Here is an 18,816-nt window from a genome sequence, read left to right as displayed (position 1 = left end):
TCCCCGCTACCCCGGAGATGCCGTGCCCCATCGGTCGTGCGCCGACTGTAACATATAACGATATGTTTACGTAATGTGTATGCATAAACATACAGTTATAAATGTCCCCGTTCGTAGTCGCTAATTATAACAATATGTTTATTTTTGTGCTGTAACATATAGCTATAATCAGCGGTGGAAATATATTTGCGAACGCCGACCGTGTGCGGCTGTTTCTTGTTGGATCGTCTGATCAGTCGGAAGTTGCATTGCAGAGGAGAGTAAATGCCTATTCAAAATATAATTATTTTTGGATAGCTCAACATGAATTTCCTAAGGGACCGTAGTTTATCATGCATTTACCAGTAGACTATGCCGCGGAGAAAATATTTCGCCGCATGCAACTTCCGTCCGATTTCGACGAAAGAATTCGTGACTGTAAACTCTCTATTTGGCAGAAACAAAGAAATTTAAATAACTTCATGAATGAGTGAGACATAGATTCTATATTAAATAAATAGTCCATACACCAGTTCCATTTAACTCTGAATTTATGGCAATTAATAGATGAACTTACACTACAATGAAGAATTTAACATGGATGCCGTTTTGACTGGCACTTCTCTTCTCGTAATGAAATTAATTCCTTTGACGTTTGCACATACACGTCGCACAATAAATCTACTGCTATGCAGCATTGCACTTTTAGTATTGCACATTTACTTTACACCAAAATAATATTATTTTTAACGATAATAATACGGCGGCAAGACATGCGCGTGCGACACAAGTTACAAGAGACAAGAGAAGAATGAGTAACTGTTCATCGAGAATATCTCGTACATAAAAAAAAAAAAATAAAAAAAAAATGTGTAAAAGTGTTCCGCTGTCCGTTTTTCGCGCCGCGGTTTTCAAAGTCAGTAACTCACAGCATCTCTGACGGCGCTTCGACAATAAACAAGTTAGGTCACAGGTGGTTCACCTTTTACATTCTCGCAACATTATTTGCTAACTGTAGCTGTTGCCGAGCGACTGCTCGATTAGTGAATGATTTAAAATGATAAGGCAATCACATAATGTTACAAACACCACGTCCAAACTCACTTAAATCGTGATATCCTCCCATTGTAGCAACAGCAACCGATCTAACAACTGCGACAGACAATTGTTGTCTTATATAGACTTTACCGACCGCAGCGGCGTATTCTCCCTGTTTATGTATCTCTGGATTAGAATGCGCTGTCTATGCCAGTTTCTTTGGTGCTTCGGTGTATATTCTATTCAGTACAGTTAAACACGTATTTACAAGCGACATAAAAATTTAACTATTATAATTACATACATTATACCGCTGTATATCGTATATACGCTGATCAACGAGAACATTATGAACTGAAATGGGCACGTGACCATCAGTGGCAGAATGCTGCATGGTCTGATGAATGCCGATACCTTCTTCACCATATCGATGGGAGGGCGCGAATCCGTCGTCTTCCAGGGGAACAGCTACCTGACAACTGTACTGCGGGACTGACAGAAGCTGGCGGCGGCTCCATTATGCTCTGGGGAACATTCACATCGGCATCCATGGGTCGAGTAGAGCTCGTGCAAGGCACCATGACGGCCAACGAGTATCGGACCCTGGTTATAGACCACGTAAACCCCTTCGTGACGATCATGTTTGCCAGTTGCAGTAGCCCTTTTTAACAAGATAATGCACCATGTTCCAGTGTCAGGAGTGTAATGGAGTGGTTCGAGGGAGACAGTGGCGAGTTACAGTTGATATGCTGGACTCCAAATCGCCAGATCTGAACCCGATCGGACACATCTGGGATGTGATTGAACGTGGCGTAAGAGCTCATCGCCCCACTCCCCGGAATTAACCGCAATTAGGTGACTTGTTTGTGCAGACGTGGTGCCAGCTCTCTCCAGCGATCTACCCAAGCCTCATTGCTCAAATGTCACGAAGCATCCCCGCTATTATTCATGCCAAAGCTGGACGTATCGGCTATTAGGTAGGTGTCATAATGTTCTGGCTGCTCACTGTATAGTACCTTATAAAATAAATAAAATAAAATAAAATAAAATAAAATATTAATTATTTTTATCTGTATGATTGGCTCTCCTATGAGTCGTCAGGATTTGATTATTCGGTATCAGACGCTTGACAATGGCTTTTTCGTAAAGGCAATGTTACTCGTACTTGACCGTGAAATAAAACTGAAATAATCGGACTTCGTAATTAAGTCGTTTCCAAAGACTGCTGCGGTAGGTGCGGACTCATAATCTAAATCTCAATATTACAATAATTTGCCAGCCATGCCAAAACGTCGTACAGAGGTGATTGTCTACTAAACAAAAAATTACACAGTTAGTTAAATCAGATATATTCAATGAATAAGCCTACAGTTCATAATCCTACTTACTTTTATAAATATAAATTCTTTACAGAATCGAGTGCCTAGTATGGTTGCAACTCGCAGTAATTTTCTATAACATGAAATATGGCGGTGTGCCAGACAATAAACTAAAATACGTGCTTCTCGCACCACTTCAACGAGAGCTCTCTCTTTTTTTTTAATCAAACATACGACTAACGAAAATGTACTTTTGTTTTATCAGCGACACAGCGCTGCAGTTGTGTGCCATAGGCTTTATTTATTTGTCACTGATTATTTATTTAATTAATATCTCGCGTTTCCGAGGAAACTCACGCTCGGCATGCAAATGTGCCTTTATATTGCCCCCTGAATTGCGAGGCGAAAGGACACACCTGCAGGCGAGCAATTCACCTAAAGGCACAAGAAAATCTAAGTTATCTACAACTATTTACATGACTTACATTATACTGTATATTATACACAAAATTTGAATGACGCGCGTGCGCCGAAAAAGTTCTTATGTTGGCAAAACAGAGTGCGCGCATGCGCAGAAGCGTCTGTGTAACTACGGCACTGCCGTTATTTCGTAAATTTAGATCACGCGGCACAGTATTGCAGTTCATATTGTTCGTGTGCGCGCGCATTTCTTAGTCGTTGCACAAAGAAAATATTCCACCAAGATTACATATGAAGACTACATTCTATGACAGGTAACTTAGTTTTAAAATTACAATATTTGTTATAATACAATACAACTTTAGATTGTTGAATGTTCTTAGTTACATAGCATTGCAATGAAATGCTTCAAAGAAAAATGTCCGTATTTTTCAGGTGCGTTGACCTATACACATGGTGTCGTTATCACAGTTCATATTCATCTGCTGCACAATAATTTTTTACAGGTTAGTATCGTCGTGGTAAAGTTTTTTTGATCACAGTAACATCGTTGTATAACAACGTGATTGATACATAAGCATGTCCATTTCCTATTTCCATTATAGTCGTTGTGATGCAGTTCGTTGTGACAAAAAGCATTGTTTATTACAGATCAGACGTGACCCGTCGAGTAATTAGTCCATATGCAGTTCGTTTTCGATATTCCGTGGAAGCTTGGTTGCAGAACCTCGGACGGCACATAGCTGGCGTCGATCCTTGGACAGTCCAGGTAAGCGTGTCCGTCACATTTCGAGAACATTTCATTCCCTGAAGTTCCAACCAAAATTCTTCCACCCGTCGTGTTGTTTTCTGGACAGGCACTTTGTGTCCATTTAATCCAGTTAACATTTTGAAGTTGGGTACTGTAGTAATGTCGCTAGACGATGCACGAATTATGCACTTCACATATTCAGTTTTTTTTTTTAAATATAGCTCACCTAAATGTTCGTGGTTACTCATCGAAGAAATCGTTCATCGCGTTAACAAAGGTACGATGCATCATGAATGTCATTAACAGTTTCTTTCACATAGGTTTCTGCGTAGTTGCAGACTTAGTAATGTACGTTAATGTCCGTGAATAGTGGTTCACTACGCAATTTTTTTTTTTTTTTTTTTTTTTTTTTTAAAAAGTTTTTCACATTTTGGCACTCGTTATCGTTCAAATTTTCACACAGTAACAGTTACATTATACATCAGTTTAAAAAAAACATAAGTAATAATACATACACACGTCACATATTTTCTTAGCATAAACATAATTCAGTTGCACATAAACATGTTTACATCATCATTACATAGCTATAGGTTATTACATTGTGTCATATTTGATTACATGAATTGCAGATATTTACGTCCTCTTTAGCGGTTTTGCTGGGATATTATCGATGTTTTTTGTGATGTCATCTGAAATTAAGATAGGTTAGACACAACATTCATTACATCAGTAGGCAAGACCAGGCGTTTTCACTACTCAATAAATATTCAAAATAGTAAGAGAGAGAAAATGTTCGATTCCTCGCGTTTTGTGCGTGTGTGTAGTGTGTCTGTGTGGCCTTGACTACTGGTAGATGCTTTTCTTGCTGAGAGATGTGCGTCTAATCTATTTCTCGAAGTAAAAGATCGCTTCACAGATGACGTCTGTCGGTTCGTCAGGTGTCATAGCAAGTCAGTGGTACCTACAGTCACAAATATTCCGTGAAAAATTTATATATCATTCACTGCTACGTAATCATAAATTTTACTTTAATATTCAGTCTTCTCGGTGGAACCGCGGCGTTGAAAGAAAAGTTCTTCTGTCTTCAACTGCGACTCTGGAACGCTGAAATGAAAATTTCTATACTACTTATTATCTGTGTTGTAGCAACAGAGTTTTTCGAGTTGCTTAGCAATATTTTGATGGGTATGACTTTTACATTATTCAGCATGAAATGCTCTAAGATCTCGGTGTGCGTATAGCCCAATAATTTTGTTAGTTCTACGATGTTGTAACAGATACGCACCAGGGTGCGGTATGTTAACAATTATATAAGGTCCTTCATATAGCAGACGCCACTTAGCGTTGCGTCGTTTGAGTGCAACAGATTTATGATGAGTACGAAGTAGTACAAGCATTCCTACCTCGAATTTTTGTTTTCTTTTTATTATGTTTCTGTGATGTTTGTTTCGTATCTGTGCGTGATGTGTCAGCGTAGTCAATACTTCTTTTATTTTCTGTTCAGGTGTGATTTCCTTGTCTGACAACTTAGGTAATGGTTCTATCCACTGATCGTTCTGTTTGCAATTGAACATGATCTCGTTAGGTGTGTAATTTGTATCGTAAATATTTAAGTTATTGTGTACGTCTTCGAAAAGACTTAGGTAGGACACCCAATTAGTATGTTTTGATGAAATATAGGTCCTCATGAATCGATTTAATTCTCGGAAAAGTCTCTCAGTCGCGTTACATTGTGGACTAAACCTCGAAATAAATATACTTTTAATGTTATTGTCCTTCAAGAAATTTCTCCATTTGTACCCAGAGTAGTATGCTGCATTATCTGACAGAATTGCTTTAGGTTTTCCCACGTGCGTCAGGTAATCACTTGAGAATCTTCGTATTATAGCATTTGCAGTGGCGGATTTTAAAGCATAAAGTTTTACGTGTTTAGAAAATATATCGTAAAAAGCTAAGATATATTTGACGCCTCCAGAGCTTGCTGGATGCGGTCCACTAATGTCAGTACACAGAATTTCCAGGGGTCTACCAGGTAAAATAGAATGTAAATCTGTTTTTGTGGATAAATTCTGAGGTTTTGATTTTTGACATATGACACATGTTTTTAGTTCCCTGTAAATTTTTCTTCTCATATTGCTAAAATAACAGTATGTACTGAGCTTTGCCAAACACTTTTTCGTCCCATAATGACCCCAAACTAAGTGTGTGTGCCAAATTAGATTACGTTCAGACTCTTTGGGAATGCATACACACCAGTTAGTAGCATTTGGATGTCGGCGGTAAAATAACACATCATTGTGTAACTTGTAATACTTAGTCAAAGGATGGTTGTGTTTTTCTACCAGTAATGTTATTATCTTATACCAGTGAGGATCAGATTTTTGTAATTCAGCCATGTTTCTGCACATATCAATATAATATTGATGATACTGCTTGTCTTGCATTAAGAGAATCCTGTAGTCATTTATATTTTCTAAGTCACTGTTGGTATCATTCATACCTTGTGGAAGTCTAGACAAAGTGTCTGCAATGGTGTTGTCCTTACCTCTTATGTACTTAATTTCAAAAGAGTAGTTCTGAAGTGTAACTGCCCATCGTGATAGTCTAGGATGTACAAGTTTACAAGTTAACAAAAATGTCAGGGCCTGGTGATCGGTGTAAATTACCGTATGTTTTCCAAATAAATAATAATTGAATTTCTTGAATGCCCATACTATGGAAAGTGTTTCTAACTCAGTAGTGGAGTATGTACGCTCACATTCAGTTAGAGTGCGACTCGCAAACCCAATAATTCTTATCTGTTCCTCCTCTTTATTCTTTACAACTTGAAATAAGCAACAGCCCAAACCAGTACGTGAAGCGTCACAAGTCATACAAAAATCTAAATTGAAATCTGGATGGCTCAATATGTTAGCATTCACTAAAGCATGTTTAATTGTATTAAAGTCATTCTGGCACTGTTCCGACCAGATCCAAACTTGATTCCTTCTGAGTAGATTTAGCAGATGTTTACTGTTCAAAAGTGGTTGTGGCAAAAAACGTCTGAAAAATGAACATAGCCCAAGGAATGATTTTAACTGCTTTTTAGTTCGAGGGCTAGGAAAGTTTCTGATAGCATCTAATTTACTGGGATCCGGACGTATGCCCTGTGAATTAATGATATGTCCTAAATACTTTATCTCACTGCAACCAAATTTTGATTTTCTTAGGTTGGCTGTGACTCCAGCTTGTGCAAATTTTTTTAAAATTCTTTGAAGTGTGTCAACGTGTTCATTCCAGGATTGTGTAGCTATCAGTATATCATCTACATAGTGTGTGACTGTCTCAACTAAATCGTCGCCAAGCACGGTATCCAGGGCTGTAATGAATACCCCAGAGCTGACATTCAGTCCGAAGGGTAGAACACAAAACTGATAGGTCCGCCCCCCGAACATAAATGCAGTATATTTCCGAGAATCAGGAGTGATACCCACCTGCCAAAACGAATTAGCGAGATCTATTGTGGAAAAATATTTTGCATCTAGAAATTTCTGTAATTGCTCTTCTAAATTTTCAGGTTTTGTGTGAACCGGTAAAATTATTTCATTAATAGCTCGTGCGTCTAACACTAACCTAATGCCTCCATTTGATTTTTTGACAACAAGTAGAGGACTACAATAAGGTGAGGTGGATGGTTCAATGACCTTCCAGTCTAACATTTGTTTTAATTCTTGCCACACAGCAGGTCGTTGAGATAACGGTACGTTATATGTCTTATGGTAGAAGATCTTGTGAGGCTTAACTTCAATCTTGTACACATACGTGTTGATAACACCTAATCGTTTGGTAAAAACTTGTAAATATTTGGATAACACTTCCTGTAGTTTTATACGTTCATGTACACTGAGAGCTGTAGCTTCACTTATCTTATGATCAAGCAATGTTTTCAAGTCCATTAGCTCTCTGTCAGATGAGTGTGTTTGCATGTCTTGAATGTCTTTGTCAAGTACTAACTGTACCTTGTACCCTGTACAGTGTTTGTCATGCTTTAGAGTTCTCCTGTCCAAATCAATAATAATTACACTGCCTTTATCATTTAAAATACATTTACCTTTGGAGAAGTCTATAATGCAGTCCTTCTCGCTCATAATATCTATTCCTAATATGCAATTTGTCACAAGGTTTTGTACAACCAGGAATGGCCATTGTACGGTTCCATTACCTATTTTAACGTTTACAAAAACTTGCTTCGTAACCCTACATGACTTATTACCTAGTGCAGTAGTTATTTTACAGTTTTGGGCAGGAAACTCAGGCACAGGTTCCAATTCACACATCTTTTTATAAAAATTAAAAGATAAAACGCTCACAGCTGCACCTGTATCTAGGATAATAGTAGTTGGAATCCCACCTACTACACCAGTAGTGGATGCTAAAACAATTTCATTTGTGTTTAAACGACATTGTGTACTGTCTTGTAAAAGTTCATCTGATATATTGTTATTGCGGTTGTATCTTATAAATAAAACAGGTAGTTTTTGTTTAGAATTACTCGGCATATCATTATTCTGTTGTTCAAGTGTGGTGTCAAATAACTGATTAACATTGAAGCCGCCCCCCAAGGATTCTTCAGCCACGACCTGGGGCAAAGTAGTGACTGTTTCTAGTTTGTTGGATTATCATTTGTACTAGGTACTGACACAGATTGAGGTTGTGCATCAGGTGTCATTTCTATTATATTCACATTCGGATATTGCCTATTATGATCTCCAAACTTTTGCGGTTGTTGTTGCTGTTGCGCATTATAACTTACCTGTCGGTCGTAAGGTATGCTCCAATTTTGACCTGGTGGCTGCTGTGGTAAAGCAGAGTTTGAATGAAAGTACTGATCGTTACGAGTCCAACCTTGATGCTGTCTTGGCTCGTAGTTATTATTATTTCTATTTCTGTTTGTGTTTTTGTTATTACCTTTGTATCCGTTGTTACCGTTGCAGTTATTACCGCGGTGCCTTTTGTATGGATTGCCGCATGAAATGTTATTACTGTTGTAACTATTGTTCGTATTGGAATACGCGTGTTGATTTTGATTTCCGTACTGAGACGGCATGTGAGTTTGCTGTTTTTGTTGTACCGCGTATCCAACTGTGGGCGCGCCAGAATTGTGTTGGCAAGCCTGCATGTTTTGCATACCACTAGTGTAAACATTGTGGCTGCTGTTTTGCCGCGCGAAGCGCTGATCTTCAAGTAACATGTCAACCGAATCTAAAGCTGTTAAAAAATAATCTGAATCGTCATCCGGGATATGTAGAAGTTTTTCCTTAATGTTGAAAGGCAATTTGGCCTTCAACGCTCGGAGTATATCACGTGTTGCGACTGGTTCGTCTAAAAAATGTCCCATGTTCAAGTATTTTTCAAAATATCTGCGTAAGTTACCATTTTTACTGTTAAAAGTTTCAGGTTCTAAAATTTGTCTCCTGAGTCGCTCCTGGACGGATTGCGACCAGAATTTGTTCAGAAAGGCACGCTCAAACTCACTGTACGTGGTACATACGTCAGCTTGACTGTATGCCCAGACAGCTGCATCGCCTTGGATGTAACCGACAATATATGAAATCTTTTTCCGGTCACTCCAAGTGCGTGGAAATGCGTTACTAAAAGATTTAAGAAAAATCACCGGATGAATGGTTCGTTTCTCTGGGATAAAAGCCTGAAATTGCCTGTGTTTTATTAAGCTTTCGTCTTCCTTTGCATTATGATATGGATTTGTTCCACTGTAATTACTGCAATGCTCAGCTGGCGAGTAATTACGATAATGTTGCTGTGGTTTACCATGATAATAGCTTGTGTTTGTGGTTGCACGTCGTGGTATGTGTTGTAGTCGTGGTGTGTTTTGTTCTTGTGTGTTTGTGGTGTGCGGTATGTGTGCGTCATACTCGAATGTATATTGGTTTCTGAACTGTACATTTTGACTGATATTTTCGTTACATTCAGACTGTGGTTGATCGGTGAATTGTCTCATGGGTGCAGTGACGGATTGTACTGCGTCACTAATCAGCTGTTTGTTATTAGTGATGTATTCCGCTACGGAGTCGTGCACAATTGTTGGTAAATTTTCACGTATGCATCTATCAAAATGTTTGTCTTTGTTCTCTACCCAATCATGAAATTCTTTATTAATATTTTGAAAATGAGCTGTGGCATCAGATTGTAAGATGTCAGTCAGGTGTTGTTCAACATCGTCAAATTTATTCTGCACGTCAGTAATTCGTTTTTCAAGGTTGTCGTGTACTGAAGGATATGTTTGAATTTGTTCAGTAAGAGCTTCACACGTGACATTAAGGTTTTTTAATTGTTTCTGTAAAAGTGCTACGTCATTTGTAGTCTTTTCTTGTCTCGTATTAAGCTTGGAAAATTTCGTACTGAGTTCAGTCATCTGTTCGGTCAGTGTGGCGTCTATAAGTTCCACACGTTTACACAAAGTGTCATTACATGCCTTGATTGCTATGAGATCAGATTTAATTTCGTCATTTTGTGTCTTTAACTGTTCATTTTGTGTCTTTAAGGTTGCCATGTTTTCCGCGTTCTGCATCCTTAAGGTTGCCATATTTTCTGCGTTTTGTTTCATTAGCATTTGTAACATGTTGGCAATGTTTACTGTTTGCAAGGTCTCTGCCCCCGCCGCGTCATTAGACGTGACGTCATGTATTAACATGGGCTCTGACTGAGACTTTGAAATTTTTGTGGTGGACGGCCTATTGTCAAAATTTCCGTTGACACTTGCGTCAATATTTGATGTATCGTCACTACCGGTTGCTGTCGTAAAGTCATTTTCTAACATTTGTCTCTCGTCCGAGTCGGATTGCGTCTGAATAGTACGTCTTTGCTGTTCCATTTTTGCGTATTGTTTTCTAGTTATTACCATGCCACACGTGCTATATATTTCAAGAAATTAATGTTTGACACTGGTTTTAAAATAAAATGCAGTTGAGCATGAATCGGTCGTAGCAACAATGGCTGTCTGTTAATTTAAAAATATAAACTGAATTTGAGATTATTGGTAATGGCTGCTGGCCCTGTTACATGATATCGTACAGAAGTCGGCCATATTGTACACTCGTGTATTGGTATTGTTGCATACGTTATTGTTTAAGGAAAAATACTGAGAATGGAATTTATCACTGAAACTGTTATGCGGAAAAGAAACACTACAGAATTTTACTGAAAAGCTAATACACTGAATTATACGTCTGGTCAAGCCTGCTAATGCAAAGATGCTGCGTCTTACCTTATTTTGCTGGAAGCTTCTTTGCGTCTTCCCGCAAAATTTTATAATTGGCAAATATCTTCTGATTTTTTTTTTTTATTTCTCATATAGTCAAGTCCAGGACCAGAAGGTTGATTTTTCACATGAAACAAAGAGAACAATGTAACAAATGACAAAATAACAAGTCCGACACGCAGTCGCCAATATAAAATAAATAAAATAAAATAAAATAAAATAAAATATTAATTATTTTTATCTGTATGATTGGCTCTCCTATGAGTCGTCAGGATTTGATTATTCGGTATCAGACGCTTGACAATGGCTTTTTCGTAAAGGCAATGTTACTCGTACTTGACCGTGAAATAAAACTGAAATAATCGGACTTCGTAATTAAATCGTTTCCAAAGACTGCTGCGGTAGGTGCGGACTCATAATCTAAATCTCAATATTACAATAATTTGCCAGCCATGCCAAAACGTCGTACAGAGGTGATTGTCTACTAAACAAAAAATTACACAGTTAGTTAAATCAGATATATTCAATGAATAAGCCTACAGTTCATAATCCTACTTACTTTTATAAATATAAATTCCTTACAGAATCGAGTGCCTAGTATGGTTGCAACTCGCAGTAATTTTCTATAACATGAAATATGGCGGTGTGCCAGACAATAAACTAAAATACGTGCTTCTCGCACCACTTCAACGAGAGCTCTCTCTTTTTTTTTAATCAAACATACGACTAACGAAAATGTACTTTTGTTTTATCAGCGACACAGCGCTGCAGTTGTGTGCCATAGGCTTTATTTATTTGTCACTGATTATTTATTTAATTAATATCTCGCGTTTCCGAGGAAACTCACGCTCGGCATGCAAATGTGCCTTTATAACCTGTCTGTTCGCATGTTACATGTGGAACTGGTTCAAATCTTGATAGGTCTACAACGCGCTTTCTCTCAGAGATTCGGGATAAATTAGCAAATAGATGCCAGGCTTTGGTATTATGGCCACTATACACTGATGTGACAAAAGTCATGTGGTATCTCCTAATATCGCATCGGACTTCCTTCTGCCCGGCGTATTGCAGCCTCTGTAGCCTTCCGTAATTGCGGAAGCGTTGCCGGTCTAGTATTTTGTGCACGGAGGGACCTCTTGACAATGTCTCACAAATGTTCGATGGGCGGCTGGTCCCAGCGGAGGTTCGAGTCCTCCATCGGGCATGGGTATGTGTGTTTGTCCTTAGGATAATTTTGGTTAAGTAGTGTGTAAGCTTAGGGACTGATGGCCTTAGCAGTTAAGTCTCATAAGATTTCACACTTTTTTTTGTTTTTTTTTTGTTTTGTTTTGTTCGATGGAATTCATGTTGGGCGTTCTGGCGGCCCAAATCAATTCCTCGAATTCTTTTTGAATAATTAACAAACATATGCCCAAAACGTTTAATTAATGCTAAAAGACATAAAAACAAATTTCCTCTGTGTAAGGAACTCTGTAAAGTAAGGATAAAAGATCATAATTTAAAATAAAAAATGTATTTTTTACTGTTCATATAAAGAATGTTCCAGAGAAATGTTTATATATCGGAGCTGCAAAGCAAGCTGAAGGCAGTCGCCGTAATTTGTTTTGAGTGTATAAAAGCAGGAGCTCCCTCTGCCTCTCGTTTGCTTTTGTTTGTTGTTTCAAGAAACGTAGGTGTCGCTCTCGTATCTGTAACTTTTGGTTAAGTAATTACGTTAATTTAATGATAACAGCCGTGTTTGAATCAAGAAACCTACTTTCCTCTACCATTAATACCACATCTCAGTTTATTATGTTGCAATTTAGAACTTTTTCAAACTGCACCAAAGGAGCGTTGTCGACGAATTGTTTGATGGCCACAGCCGAATCGGCATTTACTTTATCAAACCTTTATTTCAGCGTCCCTGAGATCTCTTTTATCAATCTTTTCTGCCAGTCTCCGGGCTTTGTAATTACACAAACTGCGTAATTTTGAGATCGATCACGGGCCTCCAAACAACGTTCTCGTCAGTCTGATGGGAATCTGATGCTGGGTGGCTGAATACAAATTCATTACGAAGCAATTTTCTATGCACCATTTTACCATTTCAGAAGCTTTGCCACCAGCAGACGTGATTCAAAGATTCTAATATTTTTTTTAAAAATACTAGTAATATTATGAAGTTTCCAAGCAGCCGAAAGTAACCATTTCCAGCCAATGATCGGTTCAGTAGGAGCAGAGGACCCAGTCCATTCAATGTAAACACAGCCCACACCATTTTGGAGCCACAACCAGCTTGCACGGTGTCTTGTTGACAACGTGGGCCCATGGCTTCGTGGTGTCTGCGCCACCCTCGAAACCTACCATTCAGCTCTTACCAAATGAAATCTGCTCTCATCTGACCAGGCCACTGTTTTACAATCGTTTAGTGTGACGAGCCCAGGAGAACCGCTGCAAGCGATGTCGTGTAGTTAGCAATGTCGATCGCGTCGATCGCCTGCTGCCACAGCCCATTAACGCCAAATTTCTCCGCACGGTCCCCACAGATACGTTTGCAATTTGTCCCTTATCGATTTCTGCGCTTACTTCACAAAGTGTTGCTTGTCTGTTAGCACTGACAACTCTAATCAAACGCTGTTGCTATCGGTCGATAATTGAAGGCCGTCGGCCGCTGAGTTGTCCGTGCAGAGAGGTAATGACTGAGGATTGGTATTCTCGCCACACTCTTGACACTGTGGATGTCGGGATACTGAATTCCCTAACGATTTCCGAAGTGGAATGTCCCATGCGCCTAGCTCCAGTTACCTTTCCATGTTCAGACTCCGTTAAATCCCTTCGTGCAGCCATAATCACCTCAGAAACCTTTTCACATCAATCATTTGAGTACAAATGACAGTTCCGCCAACCCACTGCCCATTTTTACCTTGTGTACATGATATTATGACTCGATTTTCAGTGTTGATTTGTGCGTATGGATGAATTATAATACTAAGAGAAACTTCGGTGCTCTATATGTTTTACGAGTTCTAAGGCCTCCCATTTTTTTTCTCCGGACTGGAAAGAGATAGAAACATGCACATTGTTTTAAAATGAGGCCGCGTTCATTGTCAATACGTCCCAGAGATGGCAGCACCGTACGGCAGATGGAATTTTACCGCCAGCGGCGAGAATGAGAACTGTTTTAAATACTTAAAATTGCGACGTTTTCCTTACTTGAACAGCGTGCAATCATTCGTTTTCTGAATTTGCGTGGTGTGAAACCAATTGAAATTCATCAACAGTTGAAGGAGACATGTGGTGATGGAGTTATGGATGTGTCGAAAGTGCGTTCGTGGGTGCGACAGTTTAATGAAGGCAGAATATCGTGTGACAACAAACCGAAACAACCTCGGGCTCGCACAAGCCGGTCTGACGACATGATCGAGAAAGTGGAGAGAATTGTTTTGGGGGATCGCCGAATGAATGTTGAACAGATCCCCTCCAGAGTTGGCATTTCTGTGAGTTCTGTGCACACAATCCTGCATGACGACCTGAAAATGCGAAAAGTGTCATCCAGGTGGGTGCCACGAATGCTGACAGACGACCACACGGCTGCCCGTGTGGCATGTTACTAAGCAATGTTGACGCGCAACGACAGCATTAATGGGACTTTCTTTTCGTCGGTTGTGACAATGGATGAGACGTGGATGCCATTTTTCAATCCAGAAACAAAGCGCCAGTCAGCTCAATGGAAGCACACAGATTCACCGCCACCAAAAAAATTTCGGGTAACCGCCAGTGCTGAAAAAATGATGGTGTCCATGTTCTGGGACAGCGAGGGCGTAATCCTTACCCGTTGCGTTCCAAAGGGCACTACGGTAACAGGTGCATCCTACGAAAATGTTTTGAAGAACAAATTCCTTCCTGCACTGCAACAAAAACGTCCGGGATGGGCTGCGCGTGTGCTGTTTCACCAAGACAACGCACCCGCACATCGAGCTAACGTTACGCAACAGTTTCTTCGTGATAACAACTTTGAAGTGATTGCTCATGCTCCCTACTCACCTGACCTGGCTCCTAGTGACTTTTGGCTTTTTCCAACAATGAAAGACACTCTCCGTGGCCGCACATTCACCAGCCGTGGTGCTATTGCCTCAGCGATTTTCCAGTGGTCAAAACAGACCCCTAAAGAAGCCTTCGCCGCTGCCATGGAATCATGGCGTCAGCGTTGTGAAAAATGTGTACGTCTGCAGGGCGATTACGTCGAGAAGTAGCGCCAGTTTCATCGATTTCGGGTGAGTAGTTAATTAGAAAAAAAAATCGGAGGCCTTAGAACTTGAATGCACCCCAACGCACTATAAAATAAATAAAATAAAATAAAATAAAATATTAATTATTTTTATCTGTCTGATTGGCTCTCCTATGAGTCGTCAGGTTTTGATTATTCGGTATCAGACGCTTGACAATGGCTTTTTCGTAAAGGCAATGTTACTCGTAGTTGACCGTGAAATAAAACTGAAATAATCGGACTTCGTAATTAAATCGTTTCCAAAGACTGCTGCGGTAGGTGCGGACTCATAATCTAAATCTCAATATTACAATAATTTGCCAGCCATGCCAAAACGTCGTACAGAGGTGATTGTCTACTAAACAAAAAATTACACAGTTAGTTAAATCAGATATATTCAATGAATAAGCCTACAGTTCATAATCCTACTTACTTTTATAAATAAAGATTCTTTACAGAATCGAGTGCCTAGTATGGTTGCAACTCGCAGTAATTTTCTATATCATGAAATATGGCGGTGTGCCAGACAATAAACTAAAATACGTGCTTCTCGCACCACTTCAACGAGAGCTCTTCCTTTTTTTTTTTAATCAAACATACGACTAACGAAAATGTACTTTTGTTTTATCAGCGACACAGCGCTGCAGTTGTGTGCCATAGGCTTTATTTATTTGTCACTGATTATTTATTTAATTAATATCTCGCGTTTCCGAGGAAACTCACGCTCGGCATGCAAATGTGCCTTTATATTGCCCCCTGAATTGCGAGGCGAAAGGACACACCTGCAGGCGAGCAATTCACCTAAAGGCACAAGAAAATCTAAGTTATCTACAACTATTTACATGACTTACATTATACTGTATATTATACACAAAATTTGAATGACGCGCGTGCGCCGAAAAAGTTCTTATGTTGGCAAAACAGAGTGCGCGCATGCGCAGAAGCGTCTGTGTAACTACGGCACTGCCGTTATTTCGTAAATTTAGATCACGCGGCACAGTATTGCAGTTCATATTGTTCGTGTGCGCGCGCATTTCTTAGTCGTTGCACAAAGAAAATATTCCACCAAGATTACATATGAAGACTACATTCTATGACAGGTAACTTAGTTTTAAAATTACAATATTTGTTATAATACAATACAACTTTAGATTGTTGAATGTTCTTAGTTACATAGCATTGCAATGAAATGCTTCAAAGAAAAATGTCCGTATTTTTCAGGTGCGTTGACCTATACACATGGTGTCGTTATCACAGTTCATATTCATCTGCTGCACAATAATTTTTTACAGGTTAGTATCGTCGTGGTAAAGTTTTTTTTTTTTTTTCACAGTAACATCGTTGTATAACAACGTGATTAATACATAAGCGTGTCCATTTCCCATTTCCATTATAGTCGTTGTGATGCAGTTCGTTGTGAGTAAAAGCATTGCTTATTACAGATCAGACGTGACCCGTCGAGTAATTGGTCCACGTGCAGTTCGTTTTTTACATTCCGTGGAAGCTTGGTTGCAGAACCTCGGACGGCACATAGCTGGCGTCGATCCTTGGACAGTCCAGGTAAGCGTGTCCGTCACATTTCGAGAACATTTCATTCCCTGAAGTTCCAACCAAAATTCTTCCACCCGTCGTGTTGTTTTCTGGACAGGCACTTTGTGTCCATTTAATCCAGTTAACATTTTGAAGTTGGGTACTGTAGTAATGTCGCTAGACGATGCACGAATTATGCACTTCACATATTCAGTTTTTTTTTTTAAATATAGCTCACCTAAATGTTCGTGGTTACTCATCGAAGAAATCGTTCATCGCGTTAACAAAGGTACGATGCATCATGAATGTCATTAACAGTTTCTTTCACATAGGTTTCTGCGTAGTTGCAGACTTAGTAATGTACGTTAATGTCCGTGAATAGTGGTTCACTACGCAATTTTTTTTTTTTTTTTTTTTTTTTTTTAAAAAAGTTTTTCACATTTTGGCACTCGTTATCGTTCAAATTTTCACACAGTAACAGTTACATTATACATCAGTTAAAAAAAAAGATAAGTGATCATACATATACACGTCACATATTTTCTTAGCATAAACATAATACAGTTACACATAAACATGTTTTCATCATTATTACATAGCTATAAATGATTACATTGTGTCACATTTGATTACATGGATTGCAGATATTTACGTCCTCTTTAACGGTTTTGCTGGGATATTATCGATGTTTTTTGTGATGTCATCTGAAATTAAGATAGGTTAGACACAACATTCATTACATCAGTAGGCAAGACCAGGCGTTTTCGCTACTCAATAAATATTCAAAATAGTAAGAGAGAGAAAATGTTCGATTCCTCGCGTTTTGTGCGTGTGTGTAGAGTGTCTGTGTGGCCTTGACTACTGATAGATGTTTTTCGTGTTGAGAGATGTGCGTCTAATCTATTTCTCAAAGTAAAAGATCGCTTCACAGATGACGTCTGTCAGTTCGTCAGGTGTCATACCAGGTCAGTGGTACCTACAGTCACAAATGTTCCGTGAAAAATTTATATATCATTCACTGCTACGTAATCATAAATTTTACTTTACTATTCAGTCTTCTCGGTGGAGCCGCGGCGTTGAAAGAAAAGTTCTTCTGTCTTCAACTGCGACTCTGGAACGCTGAAATGAAAATTTCTATACTACTTATTATCTGTGTTGTAGCAACAGAGTTTTTCGAGTTGCTTAGCAATATTTTGATGGGTATGACTTTTACATTATTCAGCATGAAATGCTCTAAGATCTCGGTGTGCGTATAGCCCAATAATTTTGTTAGTTCTACGATGTTGTAACAGATACGCACCAGGGTGCGGTATGTTAACAATTATATAAGGTCCTTCATATAGCAGACGCCACTTAGCGTTGCGTCGTTTGAGTGCAACAGATTTATGATGAGTACGAAGTAGTACAAGCATTCCTACCTCGAATTTTTGTTTTCTTTTTATTATGTTTCTGTGATGTTTGTTTCGTATCTGTGCGTGATGTGTCAGCGTAGTCAATACTTCTTTTATTTTCTGTTCAGGTGTGATTTCTTTGTCTGACAACTTAGGTAATGGTTCTATCCACTGATCGTTCTGTTTGCAATTGAACATGATCTCGTTAGGTGTGTAATTTGTATCGTAAATATTTAAGTTATTGTGTACGTCTTCGAAAAGACTTAGGTAGGACACCCAATTAGTATGTTTTGATGAAATATAGGTCCTCATGAATCGATTTAATTCTCGGAAAAGTCTCTCAGTCGCGTTACATTGTGGACTAAACCTCGAAATAAATATACTTTTAATGTTATTGTCCTTCAAGAAATTTCTCCATTTGTACCCAGAGTAGTATGCTGCATTATCTGACAGAATTGCTTTAGGTTTTCCCACGTGCGTCAGGTAATCACTTGAGAATCTTCGTATTATAGCATTTGCAGTGGCGGATTTTAAAGCATAAAGTTTTACGTGTTTAGAAAATATATCGTAAAAAGCTAAGATATATTTGACGCCTCCAGAGCTTGCTGGATGCGGTCCACTAATGTCAGTACACAGAATTTCCAGGGGTCTACCAGGTAAAATAGAATGTAAATCTGTTTTTGTGGATAAATTCTGAGGTTTTGATTTTTGACATATGACACATGTTTTTAGTTCCCTGTAAATTTTTCTTCTCATATTGCTAAAATAACAGTATGTACTGAGCTTTGCCAAACACTTTTTCGTCCCATAATGACCCCAAACTAAGTGTGTGTGCCAAATTAGATTACGTTCAGACTCTTTGGGAATGCATACACACCAGT

The sequence above is a fragment of the Schistocerca piceifrons genome, chromosome 6 (genome assembly GCF_021461385.2).
Source record: "Schistocerca piceifrons isolate TAMUIC-IGC-003096 chromosome 6, iqSchPice1.1, whole genome shotgun sequence".
NCBI lineage: Eukaryota > Metazoa > Arthropoda > Insecta > Orthoptera > Acrididae > Schistocerca > Schistocerca piceifrons.
This window is presented reverse-complemented; position numbering follows the sequence as displayed.